General features: G+C 38.9%; 1 long non-coding RNA gene across 1 annotated transcript; it reads left to right on the plus strand.

Annotated features, from left to right (window-relative positions):
* The first annotated feature begins 4120 nt into the window (after nucleotides 1-4120).
* On the plus strand, nucleotides 4121-9049 carry LOC136250867 (uncharacterized). The gene is made up of 6 exons (XR_010698787.1): nucleotides 4121-4246; nucleotides 6002-6098; nucleotides 8231-8312; nucleotides 8370-8424; nucleotides 8473-8842; nucleotides 8902-9049. It is a non-coding gene; the product is annotated as an uncharacterized lncRNA (long non-coding RNA).
* Nucleotides 9050-9368: the final 319 nt, after the last annotated feature.

Consider the following 9368-nt stretch of genomic DNA (forward strand, 5'->3'; position numbering starts at 1 on the left):
AGTTTCTTAATTCTATACTCTTGTTTCTATTTCTCCCCACATTCTCCTTACTTCTATCATGGTGATGTGTTCAGACCACTACCATAGATGCCTATGGCTTCATGGAACCCAAGGGCAGATTTAGGGGTGCATGGGGGGGCTGAAGCACCATCCAAATTTTACTATAGGCCTATAGTTATATATAAAGGGGGATAGTAGAAGCTACAGTACAGGTGCAGTGCATCTAAAGCATACATGGGCAATAGAAACAAGAAAAGAGCTAATCTATTCTAGGAATCAACAAGAGGGGTAAAACTGCTAAAACAGCTGCTAAACATCAAAATACTCAGTTAACTACTCTAATAGAACATCCATTATTAAACTATATAAAGAAGAATGACTCCTAGATAAACCACACTGCAGCATTCATGCTGTGCCCTTTATTATGAGAGCTAGTTATTGTATCACTGCTAGACAGTAATGATTTCACCGAGGATTTCACTTAATAGCTATACTGTAAATGGCTCACAATGCTTATTTCAAATTAAATTTAAAAGGTTCAGTCAATATTATTTCCAAATTTGATCCCAGAAAGATAAATTTGCAACGTTTTCCTGTGAGGGTATACTCCCAGATAAAGCGTGTTCATCATGCTGAGTGTTCTCAAGCTGCACTATAAATTAATAAATTATGCGGTTGTACTTGCATCAATTAATTGCCACATTTTTCCAAATACCCTAGCTTAGTCCCCCCCCCCTTAGGAAATCCTAGATCCACCCTTGAAACCATCTAAACAACTCAACCAATCACAGGGGCACACCTAACCTGTTCAAAGCTAACCACATTGGAACTAAATCATAAGCCTTCTTTAGATCAATGAAGGCAATCAGATTGATGTTCCCAATGGTCTTATTATTAAACACCAAAATCATGTCCATGCTACTTCTACATGTCAGATCTCCTACTGCTACACGTCAGATCTCTGGAAGTATTGTAAGACATATCTACATATTAGGGTCCAATGTGTTTATATCAATAAATGTCTGTCTTAATGTCTACCTCAGGTAAGGTGTTCCACAGGAATATCATCTCTTTACTTTTTCTAGTGTACATCATGATCTATGATCTACCTTCTTCAGCTCATCAGATATGCTCATTTTTGCAAGGATTTTATGACTGATGAGCTGGACATGCATACATTTTCGTGAAAATTTGTCATCATCAGCTATCTCACTGGAGTGCTAACAACCACTTCTCTCTTTCAGTATACTATATCCACCCCAAAAACACCTTCGCTGTAAAAAAGGCAGGCCCAAGAAACTACAAGTACCTGGAACCCAATGTAAAAAAGCAAAAAGAAAAAAACAGCTCAGCTGAAGTGAAAAGCAACTGGTAACTTAAAGAGCTGATATCTGAAGCGGCCAAGAATACAATTACTAAAGTTTAATCCATGCAAGAACACCTTGGCTATAAAACAGGTGTGTACATGGAAGTAACTGGCAACTGAAATGGCTAATATCTGAAGCGGCCAAGAATGAATGGTCATATACAACTAATTCAAAAATTTAACACTGAACCTTTATAATTCAGCTGTGTTCTATATTCACTCTTGCTGCATCGTGTAAAGTAATTTCTTTTAACTCTAATTGGCTGGTAATTTGGCCGCCTTTTTTTGCTCTATTATACTGACTATTAAAAAAGGCGGCCAAATTACCAGCCAATTAGAGTTAAAAGAAATTACTTTACACGATGCAGCAAGAGTGAATATAGAACACAGCCGAATTATAAAGGTTCAGTGTTAAATTTTTGAATTGGTTGTATATGACCATTCATTCTTGGCCACTTCAGATATCAGCCATTTCACATGATTTCAGTTGCCAGTTACTTTCATGTACACACCTGTTTTATAGCCAAGGTGTTCTTGCATGGATTAAACTTTAGTAATTGTATTCTTGGCTGCTTCAGATATCAGCTCTTTAAGTTACCAGTTACTTTTCACTTCAGCTGAGCTGTTTTTTCTTTTTGTTTTTTACATTGGGTTCCAGGTACTTGTAGTTTCTTGGGCACGTCTTTTTTACAGCGAAGGTGTTTTTGGGGTGGATATCACTCATTTTCGTCAGTGATAGACTCTACATTTGGTTTAAAAGGTTTTTTTTGGAAATGAGCAATCAACATTAATGCAGAATATTATCTTGGAGAGTCAGTAAAATCCATACATAATAATGATTGTTTCATAACACCGTAAATTCGGAAGTATGAATTTACGGTGTAGTATGACTGTTCTATTAGAGTAAATCTATCTTTACTGCCTGCATGAGACAAATATATCTCATATCTGTGCAAGTTAAATGCTTCAGACACCAAATTAAACTTTCAAGTGCCTAATTAGTTCACAGTTGCTACACAGCTATAAATACATTTGTAATTGTTATCACCATAATCATTTATAATATTTTGGTCACAACTTCAGGATTAGAGCAGCAGAGAAAGGAATAGAGGACTCAACCATCAAGACTTGTATATGGGAGATGGAACAGTATTGCGATGGACAATGCCGGTACTAACCCCTCAAGGGTGTTGCAGTACAGTATAGATGCAAGACCAGAGCCTCGATCATCACCTTTTGACTGTGGTCACAACTTCAGGATTGGAGCAGCAGAGAAAGGAATGGAGGACTCAATCATCAAGACTCGGGGAGATGGAATAGTATTGCCATGGACAATGCCAGCACTAACCCCTCAAGGATGTCCGGCACAGTGCAGTATCGATACAACCACTCCAACCAGTTGATGAAGCAATTAAAACGAAAAAGTTGTAGTACTTATACTTTCCTGAGGGAGCATGTCCCCAGAGTCCCAGACTCCCTTGCCTGTTCAGCAGAATAATAGGATTGAGCCTTACTACCACTTTCACCTTTATTCTTGGCCCGAATGTACATATCGGCAACATAATACAGATAATGCTAGTTAATGCCCCTAGGCAGAGCTATAGGGGTGGGAATTTTTCCCTACTATCACAGTAGTTCTTCTCGAATTTCTTTGCCTGGCCATCATCAACTGCTGTCAAAACATTAGTGCCGTCCCCCAGACCCTTCCTCAAGCATACTTATCACACAAAAATAAGCGGTGCACAAACAATTATTGACAGCTTATACTATATTAAAGTACACTTACCGCATTGTTGCACCATGTATACCACCAGAATCCACCGGATTGACAACTAACACGTGATCTATTTAGGGGAAATCTCGTGGAAAGTCCCTAATTACCTTAAGCGGACACTCGTGTTATGTGGTTTTTAAATTGAATGGTTTAAGAATACTGAGGTACTCTATGATATATGCCGGTCTTGAATGCTAACGAAACGAGGAGTGAAGTTTGTGCAATGTGTCACATCGCCACACACTGATTCACCGTGTTTGTGCGATAGGGTTTATGGACCTGTCCACCACATGTTGAAAGGAAATTCATTCCAACTTGTGAAGTTATTGATATAGTCAAAGCTGTTGTTCAAAATGGTTATTGACAGGAACGCAGCATAAGGCCAACTACAGCTTCCTAACATCAAATTGGATTATACTGACTATGAACTTTGCTCCTTGAGCAGGGTCAGTGTACTTTTGGGCCATTCCAATGTATAATAATCAAAACGGAAAAGATAAAGCGCTTGGCGCGCAAGCGCTTATTCTTTTCCGTTTTGGTTTTTGTACATTGGAAAATTCCAATTGGCGAAATGCAGTTTGATTGATTTTGCCAGAGGAGTGAATCGACCCTAACTGGATAGAATGAACAAAGGGTGCACAATGGAACGTTTAACTGCTGACCTGGTTTGTTGCCACGTCGAGCAAGTTCTTACCAAGAGTACATAATAAAAATAGGAAGGGAGAGTGTCTAACTGCCAATACAGCCTGTACAAAATCACTGCGTATTATTGAAAAGACCATGATCTTTGAACAAATCAACACTTTTACTGACTATAGAGATCTGTTGATAGGTGTTGAGTGCTGTTGATAGGTGTTGAATAAAGTAAAGCCTTTGCTCTACCAATGTGTGGATGCTCTATAATACGCAGTGATTTTGGCTGAAGGTGTCCTAGTTAGACACTCTCCCTCCCTATTTTTATTATGTACTCTTGTTCTTACCCGTCAGCAGTAAATATTAAAAATTTTCGCGGATTACTATCGCACGTGACAGTGTGTAGGCCTGGCCACCTGGCTCGATTCGCTAGGAGCTCAAGTGATCAGCACGCACAGGTGAATGGATTGAAAGTAAGTAGCAAAAGTAAACAAGTTGAGATAACTGTTATAAATAATAAATAAATACTAGACTACTTTCTCTAAATAAAACGCACCGCTTGTGTAGTGTATGGTGTAGATCTTGTGTGGCTGGATCACTATACTACCTGTAATGAGATTTCCAGTGATATTAGCTTACCAGCTTTTTCTTACAACGTGGGCTAGATTTGTAGTAAGAGGAGCATTTAAATTGATGTAAACTCTCCCGCCACTGAGTGTGGCACTCTACAAGGGATCAGACTATCATTTACTTGTCACAGAGGTGTTACTCCAATATGTGATGTAATCTTTTGTCCTCAGTCAAAAAAAAAAGGGAGACAAACAAGGGATTTCCAGTTTGGCAAAGGCCAAGCGCCATTTCTAAATTGTTACATGATGCAATTTACAGCTGGATTATACAATACCTTATTCCCCCCCAGTCATAAATTTATGAGTTTTGATAGGCTCTGTTCACCATGCTACAGTACTACACAATACCCTTGATCCCTGGCCAAATTCTATCATTGTTAGTATTCAATCATTTATACCAGAGATTGGCAATGTGGTGTGACATATTTTCATACGTGTCAGTGATGTCCAGTTGTTGGTGTGGATGTGTTTGTCTGAGCAACAAAGTTCACTCGCACTGCTCCAGTACAGTCTACCTGAGGATCACGTGCTGTGGATGTACTGTACGGCTACTCAGGGGCACCAAACACCCCCTCAAACATATGTAGTTTGTTCAGCAGACATGGGGCCAATTACATGAGTACTTATACTCAAGTACACTTAATTACAGATTTGAAAGTACTTGTACTGTACTTTACTTAAATGCTTTCTTAGTTTCCCCAATGTACTTGTATTATACTCAAGTGCTTTACTAAGTACTTGTATGTACTTGAGTACTTAAAGTACTTTTAAGTACTTGTACGGGGTGTAAGTACTTGTACGGGGTGTAAGTACTGCAAACATTGTACATAGTTTGTACGCTATCTTGTAGCCACGATTAATGATGTCATAGCATTCTGGCAAACAAAAGCAATGCTGTTGATTAAGTCAGTGCATTTTACAAGTTTAAGAGAGAGAATGGTTGACAAAAACCTGGAAGTACCAACCCCCCTAGGCACGCTTACATACTACAATACACTGAATACAGTATATATTTTGTTATTGCAAAACTTTAATGTATTTGTAGTTTGCTTAAGTACTTCCAGCATGTACTTGTACTTAAGTACTCTTTTGATTGCCGCTGGAGTACTTGTACTTGGAAAATTCAAAAGTACTTGTACTTTACTTAAGTACTCTTAAATGTACTTGACCCCATGTCTGGTTTGTTGTCACTTCATGGCATCTGTAACTTTACTACAGGTTTTATAGAGTGCTCTCACTGGCTGTTTGTACAATAAAATAGTTTGCTTACATGGGTGGAAGTATACCGTGACATGTTCTCATGTGTCAGTGATTTCCAGTTGATGTTGTTGTGGTTGCTCAAGCTATGTTTAATTTGGGACATTGGAAAAGCAGCCCACTCATGTAAATGCAGGGCCCGAAATTGTGTTTTGGAAGTGATCTGACAGGTCCTGCTATTTGGTCGGACATACTAAATAGTACTGTACAAAAATTTCCTAAAGGTGTTCAGGCGTTGGCCAGAAATGGTCAGAAAATGAGCGGCCTAGTAGGAATTTCTTGTCACACCCCTAGACCCCTACTAAAGCAGTACTAACATGTTGACATGTATTCCTTATACAGAATCAGACATTACCTGAAGATTACATGTAGAGTTTGATCACATGAGATCGTGAGGACCTGTAGTGGGCTCTACAGATCACAGAGGAACATCACTTTGGTAAGGAATCACTTAGTTATTTGGGTACACATGTAGTCTGAATGGTAGCTGTAAATGTACATAAATGTGCATGTGGTATCTTAAACCTTAGCATCCCATGATCTGATTGTAGCTTCTTTGGGTTGCAATACATTTAGCCTCCTCGCAGGCCCCTTGTGTAATAGCAATTCCAATTATATCATTTGTAAAATGTTTCTTTCTGACACTGTAGTATGTTTTCATTCTTCTACATACCATACTCACACACGCACACGCACTTGAACCACCTGCTCACCGGGGTAAACATGTAGTCTGAATGGTAGCTGTAAATGTACATAAATGTGCATGTGGTATCTTAAACCTTAGCATCCCATGATCTGATTGTAGCTTCTTTGGGTTGCAATACATTTAGCCTCCTCGCAGGCCCCTTGTGTAATAGCAATTCCAATTATATCATTTGTAAAATGTTTCTTTCTGACACTGTAGTATGTTTTCATTCTTCTACATACCATACTCACACACGCACACGCACTTGAACCACCTGCTCACCGGCTATATTTATAAGGATATTGCTGATCCCAACTGCCCATGTTTCATGCGACAAGTGATATTCAGGTAAAATTTTGGGTGCAACACCTTCACTCAGCGGTCATATTTAGTACAGCCTCTTGTAGGGTGCCAGTCCTGACATCCAGGAGAATTTGCAGTCACTAAATCATAGCACCTGAGTATAGTGTGCAGGTGACCCAGTCAACTAGGTAGGAGGCATATATACATAACTGTGTGCCGTATTTATTTGTATAGACGCCTTTACTTTTAGCAAGAGTATATAATGGGGAGGGAGAGTGTCAAACTGAACTATAAGCTCTGTGAAAATGAGCCCATAAAGTATCCCGTATACCTTTGTTTCTTCTCGTAAACCTGACTGCTGTATATTGCTGAGCTTAGCACCTTAAAAGTTTTAACAGATGATCTGGATGGAATGGCAATGGCAGAAATTCCAACTAGACTTGCCACTTTTGCTAGTAGAACTGTTGAGGCAGAAAATGGCGACCATGATGAAATCTTGAATGACATTTTGTATGAAATCATGATTTTTAGAGCCTATGGTAGACTATAATATTGGGTCTATGATGAAGTTTTGACCACAATGAAACCTCGATGTTTGCTTTCCAGGTCTCATTTTTCACAGCATATAGTGCAGTTTGATACTCTCCCTCCTCTTTATGTACTCTTGCTTGTAGTAAGCTTTGTTTTACAAATTAAGCTATTGTAATCTCGTACCACCCTTTATATTAAGGTAGCGCACCCTGGCCTCCATTTAGGATCCAGCGTTTATATTTGAGCCTGGCTTTAATATGGTATGCAATTCTCTTGGCTATTGTGGTGGGTATGACACTGTAGGCACTTTCTTCTCTCAGATTTTGTGGTACTTAAATATGCTGCTGAAAGAAAGTGTTGGATATGGAAAAGTAATGCATCAATATGGTTCCCTCTACAAAGAAGGAAGACAACCAGTCTGATTGAAGATAAAGGGAAAGGCAAGGCTCAGAAGGTACACACTTGTCGGAACCCCAAAAGGCACATCCCTCTGGTGAGCTTGCTATTGTGGCATGAAATGATGGCCGTGCGCTGCTTCATTTGGTCTCTAGCCTTACGACTATGGTCAGACAGAGCAAAATTCAATTTAGACAATCAACAAAAGGTCTATATCCAACCACCTGTGAATGTTCTGTTATTTTTAATGCTGTATTTCATGTTAAAAGGACTATATAGTGCTATTCCATAAAGGTAATTTTCATTGCGTATCATGTCTCTAGGATGATTTTTAAAAGGCAACATTTTGGATGACGCACGTGACTTTTGGGGTGATCCCTACTTAAGCAGCACTACCTGTTTGATAATGACTGTAAAAATGTTTTACTAGGGAGAAATTCTTCTTAATATGGGTCCTTGAAAGCTATTGCAATGTATTACTATTATTACTGGGATGCAAAAGTACTCACCATCAGTTGTGTTGGGGGCGGTAGACACCAGGCCACACAAGTCATAGTCTTTATCATCCCTCATGTTATGTACTCTATATTTACGTATTGGTATGGTGTAGTATTTGATGGTATATAATGCATTGGTGACTGTATATATCAACACAGGTGTTATCGTGCTCCCGACCCGCCGTGTGTCAATCATGTGTGACCATGGTTAAGTTGACATTAGAGATTACGTAGTGTTCAGGTGTGTGTGTGTTTTCATACAGTGTGTAATATTAACAGTCACTGCATACTATTGCAGGCAAGTTGCAGTTATGCATCCTGTTAGATGTTGAGATATGGACAAATCCATCAAGGTTAGCAATCATTTAATTCTGGTCATGTGATCTTGTCAACCTCCACAGGTAACAGATACAGTTGGCACATTTTCTAGTCGGACAGGAGTTTGCAATGCTACTATTACTGTGTAACAAATACCGCCATCTTTACACTTACACAACTATTATAATTTCATTTGTTTAATGCACATACCTCGTAATTGAGTGTTGTGTGCATGTGAAAAGATGTAAACTTAAAATTACTGCTGTCTATAAAGATGTAGTGCGTGACAAAATGTGTTTAAGTCAGGTGCATTAGTTAAGTTACTAGGTAGTGAGTTCCAAAGTCGAATTGAATGTGGGAGAAATGAATGATAATATGAGTTAACTCTAGCAGTTAAGATAGCCCCGGGTGGATGATAATACTGGTTGGAGATCTTGTGAGAAGTCAATACAAGTAAGGTTGTCGATAACTTTGTAAAACATGGTGATGATGGCATTAGTTCTTTCTTCAAGTGATTGCCAGTTTAATTGAGACAACATGGAGGTCACACTGGAGTGTGCCGAGAATTTGTTGAAGACAAAACAAGCAGCCTTACGTTGGACCATTTCTAGTTTTGCAATATCAGTTCTGACATAAGGGGACCATACAGTAGAGGCATACTCCAAAATTGATCGTACGTAAGTGAGGTAAGCAAGTGATTTAATAGTAGGAGAGCATTGCCTGAGTTTTCTTTGCAAAAATGCACTTGTAGAATTACAAATGGCAACAACGTGATCATGCCAAGACAAGTTGTGAGTAAAGATGACTCCTAAGTATTTGGCAGAATTGACCTTAGAGAGGAAGTGACTGTTGATATTGTATGTTGAATTTATAGGGTTTTTCTTATAATTTTGTTATAGTCAGGTGTTCACACTTTGTCAAATTGAGTTTCATTAGCCACGTGTAGGCCCACTGAACAATGATGTCCAAGTCTTTCTGT

This window comes from Dysidea avara, chromosome 3 (assembly GCF_963678975.1).
Source record: "Dysidea avara chromosome 3, odDysAvar1.4, whole genome shotgun sequence".
NCBI classification, from domain to species: domain Eukaryota; kingdom Metazoa; phylum Porifera; class Demospongiae; order Dictyoceratida; family Dysideidae; genus Dysidea; species Dysidea avara.